Raw genomic sequence first — 6,405 nt, 5'->3', positions numbered from 1 at the left:
TCAGCCAGGATGGTCTCGATCTCCTGACCTCGTGATCCGCCCGTCTCGGCCTCCCAAAGTGCTGGGATTACAGGCTTGAGCCACCGCGCCCGGCTCATCCTTACTTTCTACATGACCTTAGGAAGAATTCATTATTACAACAATAAGTATGATGCTAGCTGAAGGTTTTTCATGGATGCCTTTTATGGTTACCCAATGCTTTATAAAAACAAAAGCAAAACTAACAGCACAACAGGCTGGGCACGGTGGCTCACACCTGTAATCCCAGCACTTTGGGAGGCCGAGGCGGGTGGATCACCAGGTCAGGGGATCAAGACCATCCTGGCTAACACCGTGAAACCCCGTCTCTATTAAAAATACAAAAAATTAGCAGGGTGTGGTGGTGGGCGCCTGTAATCCCAGCTCCTCAGGAGGATGAGGCAAGAGAATGGGGTGAACCCGGGAGGCGGAGCTTGCAGTGAGCCAAGATTGTGCCACTGCACTCCAGCCTGGGCAACAGAGCAAGACTCCATTTAAGAACACAACAAAACTCAAAAATTTAGTGACTTAAAATAACAATCATTCACTTAGCTTATGAATCTGCAATATAGGCAGGACTCAGTGGGGAAGGCTGGTCTCTGTTCCATGAAGCAAGTTTAAGGGTTGAAGGATCTAATTTGAAGATGATTTACTCAGATGGCTAGCAAGTTGATAATTCCTGTATAGGAGCTGCTTGGTGTTCTTACAGCATGGTATCTGGATTCCAAGAGCAAGGGTTCCAAGAAGACCACGTGGACCTTGTTTTAGCTTTATGACCTACCTTTGCAAGTGACATAACATCACAGTAGTCACAGGCCCACTCAGTCAGATTCAAGGGAAGGGGGACACAGTTCCTACCTCTTGATAGGATGAGTGTCAATGACACATAAGAAAAGCATATGGGGCCTGGTGGCTCACACCTGAAATCCCATCACTTTGGGAGGCTGAGGTGGATGGATCATCTGAGGTCAGGAGTTTGAGACTAGCCTGGCCAACATGGCAAAACCCCATCTCTACTAAAAATACAAAAATTAGCCAGGCATGGTGGCACACGCCTGTGATCTCAGCTACTTGGGAAGCTGAGGCAGGAGAATCACATGAACCTGGGAGGCAGAGGTTGCAGTCAGCCAAGATTGTGCCACTGCACTCCAGCCTGGGCAACAGCGAAACTCCCATCTCAAAATAAAATAAAACCATATGAATTGGGATGTGTTCTGGTCACTGTTGGAAAGTATAAAGATATAATCTGCCAAGATGTCCTTTATTAGATTGAGGAAGACCTCTTCTGTTCTAAATATGATTCATTTTGATAACGAATCAATGCTGGATTTTGTCAAGCAGTTATTGCATCTATAGAAGGACTGTATGGTTTTTCTCCTTTATTCTGCTATTATGAGAAGCTTTACTGTTGATTTCACAATGTTAAAAAAAACTTTCCATTCCTAGGATAAACCCAAATTGGTCATGACAATAAACGTTTTAGGTATTGCTGGATTTGATTTGCTCTGCTGTTAAGAATTTTTCCATCTATGTTGGTTTTTTGGTTGTTTTGTTTTTGAGATGGGATCTTGCTCTGTTACCCAGGCTGTAGTGCATTGGCACAATGACAGCTCACTGCAGCCTCGATCCGCCAGGCTCAAGTGATTCTCCCGTATCAGCCTCTCAAGTAGCTGGGACTACAGGAGTGTGCCATCACACCCAGTTAATTTTTTTTTTTTTTTTTTCTAGTAGACACAAGCTCTTGCTGCATTGCCCAAACTGGTCTTGAACTCCTAAGCTCAAGCAATCCTCTCAACTCAGCCTCCCAAAGTGCTAGGATTATGGCTGTGAACCACCAAACCCAGTCCATCTATGTTCTTGAAGGATACTGATTTGTAATTTTCTGTTTTGTAACAACATTGTCAGGTTTGGGTATCAGGGTTATACTGGCATCATAAAATGAGTTGGGAAGTGCTCTCTTCTAATTTCTAGAAGTTTGTGAGATTATTCCTTAGCTATTTAGTACAATACATTACCTAGCCCTGGAGTTTTCTTCATGAAAAGGTTTTTTTTGTTGTTTATTTTTTTGAGACAGAGTCTCGCTCTGTTGCCCAGGCTGGAGTGCAGTGGCACTATCTCGGCTCACTGCAACCTCCCCTCCTGGGTTCACCCCATTCTCCTGCCTCAGCCTCCCGAGTAGCTGGGACTGCAGGCACCCGCCACCACACCCAGCTAATTTTTTGTATTTTTAGTAGAGATGGGGTTTCACCATATCAGCCAGGATGGTCTCAATCTCTTGACCTTGTGATCCGCCCGCCTCAACCTCCCAAAGTGCTGGGATTACAGGCATGCGCCACCGCGCCCAGCCCTGTGGAAAGGTTTTTGATTATTAATTCAATCTCTTTTTTTTTTTTTCAGACAGATTTTTGCACTTGTTGCCCAGGTTGGAGTGCAATGGCACGATCACGGCTTACCACAACCTCTGCCTCCCAGGTTCAAGCAATTCTCCTACCTCAGCCTCTCAAGTAGCTGGGATTACAGGCATGTGCCACCAGGCCCAGCTAACTTTGTATTTTTAGTAGAGACGAGGTTTCTCCATGTTGGTCAGACTGGTGTCAAACTCCCAACCTCAGGTGATCCACCTGCCTCAGCCTCCCAAGGTGCTGGGATTACAGGTGTGAGCCACTATGCCCGGCCCTCAATTTCTTAATTTTTTGAAACAGGGTCTCACTCTGTCACCCAGACTGGAGTGCAGTAGTGCGATCACAACTCCCTGTAGCCTTGACCTCCCTAGACTCAGTTGATCCTCCTACCTCAGCCTCCCAAGTAGCTGAGACTATAGGTGCACATCACTATGCCCAGGTATATTTTTAAAAACAGACACAGGGTCTCACTATGTTGTTTGGGCTGGTCTCAAAATCCTGGGCTCAAGTGATCCTCCCATTTTGGCCTCCCAAAGTGCTGGGATTACAGGCATGAACCACCATGCCTGGCCTCACTTTCTTTAATTGGCTCTGCAGATTTTCTGTTTCATCTATGTCATCTTGGTTGAATTTTCAAAGTATTTTCCATTTTATCTAAATTGTCTAATTTCTCTTTTTCCTTTTTTTTTTTTCTTTGAGACAGGTTCTGGCTCTACTGTCTAGGCTAGAGTGCAGCCTAATCTTGGCTCACTGCAACTTTCCCCTCCCAGGCTCAAGCCATCCTCCCACCTCAGCCTTCCAGGTAGATGGGACCACAGGTGCGTGCGAACACATCTAGCTAATTTTTGTATTTTTTGTAGAGATGCCCTTTAGCTATATTGGCCAGGCTGGACTCCAACTCCTGAGCTCAAGCTGCCTACCCACCTTGGCCTCCCAAAATTCTGGGATTACAGGCATAAGCCACCACACACGCCTGGCCCTTAATATCTTTTTTTTTTTTTTTTTTTTAAATTGAGACGGAGTCTTGCTCTGTCGCCCAGGCTGGAGTGCAGTGGCCGGATCTCAGCTCACTGCAAGCTCCGCCTCCTGGGTTTACGCCATTCTCCTGCCTCAGCCTCCCGAGTAGCTGGGACTACAGGCGCCCGCCACCTCGCCCGGCTAGTTTTTTGTATTTTAGTAGAGACGGGGTTTCACCATATTAGCTGGGATGGTCTCGATCTCCTGACCTCGTGATCCGCCCGTCTCGGCCTCCCAAAGTGCTGGGATTACAGGCTTGAGCCACCGCGCCCGGCCCCTTAATATCTTTTAAACATCTGTAGGATCCACAATGATGTCCTCTTTCTCATTCTTGAGATTTGGGGTTTATTTTCTCTATTGTCTTTTTTATTTTCATTTCTGGTTTTGTTTGTTTTTGAGACAGAGTTTCGTTCTTATTGCCCAGGCTGGAGTGGAATGGCGCAATCTCGGCTCGCCGCAAACTTCACCTCCTGGGTTCAAGGAATTCTCCTGCCTCAGCCTCCTAAGTAGCTGGGATAACAGGCATGCATCACCGCACCTGGCTAATTTTTGTATTTTCAGTAGAGATGGGGTTTCTCCATGTTGGTCAGGCTGGTCTTGAACTCCCGACCTCGGGTGATCCACCTGCCTCGGCCTCCCAAAGTGTTGGGATTACAGGTGTGAGCCACCGCACCCGGCCTTTTATTTCTGTTTTAACTGCAAACCATCACTGACAAAGCAGTGATCTTTGTAAAAACATAATCAGACAATGATACTCACCAGCTGAAAATCTTCAATAGTTTCCCATTGCATTCTTTTTTCTTTTTTTTTTTTTTTTTTTTTTTTTTGGGGTTTCCCTTTTTTTTTTTTTTTTTTTTTTTTTTTTGATATGGAGTCTCACTCTGTTACTCAGTCTGGAGTACAGTGGCGTGATCTCAGCTCACTGCAACCTCCACCTCCTGGGTTCAAGCAATTGTCCTCCCTCAGCCTGCCAAGTAGCTGGGATTATAGACATGCGCCACCATGCCCAGCTATTTTTTGTATTTTAAATAGAGATGGGGTTTCACCATACTGGCCAGTCTGGTATCAAACTCCTGACCTTAGGTGATTCACCCGCTTCAGCCTCCCAAAGTGCTGGGATTACAGACGTGAGCCACTGCACCCGGCCTTCCCACTGCGTTTAGAATAAAAGACAAAATCATTACCATCTCCTGTAGATGGCTACATGATCTGGCCTTTGTCTATTTCTTTTTTTCTTTTTTCTTTTTTTTGAGATGGAGTCTCACTCTGTCACCAGGCTGGAGTGCAGTGGTGCGATCTCAGCTCACTGCAATCTCCGCCTCCTGGGTTCAAGCGACTCTCCTGCCTCAGCCTCCCGAATAGCTGGGACTACAGGTGCACACCACCATGCTCAGCTAATTTTTGTATTTTTAGTAGAGATGGGGTTTCACCATATTAGCCTGGATGGTCATGATCTTTTTTTTTTTTTTTTTTTTTTGAGATGGAGTCTCACTCTGTCACCCAGGCTGAAGTACAATGGCATGGTCTCAGCTCACTGCTACCTCCACCTCCCAGATTCAAGCGATTTTACTGCCTCAGCCTCCCAAGTAGCTGGGACTACAGGCCCATGCCATCACACCTGGCTAATTTTTGTATTTTTAGTAGAGACGGAGTTTCACTATGTTGGCCAGGCTGGTCTTGAACTCCTGACCTTGTGATCCGCCCACCTCGGCCTCCCAAAGTGCTGGGAATACAGGAGTGTGCCACCGTGCCTGGCCTGGTCTCGATCTCTTGACCTCAAGATTCGCCTACCTCAGCCTCCCAAAGTACTATAGGTGTGAGCCACCATGTCCCGTTGCCTTTGTCTATTGCTTTAACCCCATCTATTGCTACTCCTTCATGCACAATACTTCAGTCACACTGGTCTTTTGGTAATTCCATTGTCAAACCAAACTTTTTCCTGTTTTGGGGTTTTTGTACCTGGCTTTCTCTTCACCTGCAGTCTTTCCCCAGAACTCTTTGCATGGCTGTTTCCTTTTTATCCTCCATGTGTCTGTTGAATGTATATATAGCACATCAAAGAAACCTTTCCTTGACCATTCTCAAGTAGCTTATTTACTGTTTTCATAAGCACTTTCCACAAGCTGTAATTATTTTATTGCTTGGTATGTTTATTGACATGTTCAAATTTAATGACATGTTACAGTTTCATTTGAACAGTGTATTACTGTATTAAAGTATAGCATCATACCTAAAAGAATAGGCTCTAGATTCAGACCGGCTGAATTTGAATCCTAGATCCACCACTTCCGTGAACCTGGCCAAGTAGTTTAATCTCCCTAGGAATCTCCCTAGGCCTCGATTATTCCCATCTGCCAAAAAGAAATATTAAATGATACTCATACCATAGTATTGTAATAGAGATTGAGTTAAGGCATCAAAAGTGCTTAAAACAAAGAATGCCACATAATTCTTCAGGAAATATACATAACTATTATTATTTATCACTGGTTTCTAGTGCCCAATACGGTGTCTGGGATTCAAAGAATAGATGCGAGGAACTGGAACTGTGTAAAGTGTATGCTTGCTATACAAGTGTGTCAGGTATTATTGATCCAACTCTGCAAGGCAATCCATTAATTGTATGTAGTTTGGGAATAATCCTTGGGAAAAAAAATAAATAATTGTACATAGCGTTTTTAAAAAAAAAAATTTATATAAAAAAATGAAGCCAGGAGTGGTGGCTCAAGCCTGTAATCCCAGCACTTTGGGAGGCCGAGACGTGCGGATCACGAGGTCAGGAGATCGAGACCATCCTGGCTAACATGGTGAAACCCCGTCTCTACTAAAAATACAAAAAACTAGCCGGGCGAGGTGGCGGGCGCCTGTAGTCCCAGCTACTCCGGAGGCTGAGGCAGGAGAATGGCGTAAACCCGGGAGGCGGAGCTTGCAGTGAGCTGAGATCCAGCCACTGCACTCCAGCCTGGGC

Source organism: Rhinopithecus bieti, unplaced genomic scaffold (assembly GCF_001698545.2).
Source record: "Rhinopithecus bieti isolate Rb0 unplaced genomic scaffold, ASM169854v2 scaffold_33940, whole genome shotgun sequence".
Classification (NCBI taxonomy): Eukaryota; Metazoa; Chordata; class Mammalia; order Primates; family Cercopithecidae; genus Rhinopithecus; species Rhinopithecus bieti.
The sequence above is the reverse complement of the archived record's forward strand: the minus strand, read 5'-3'. Positions refer to the sequence as shown.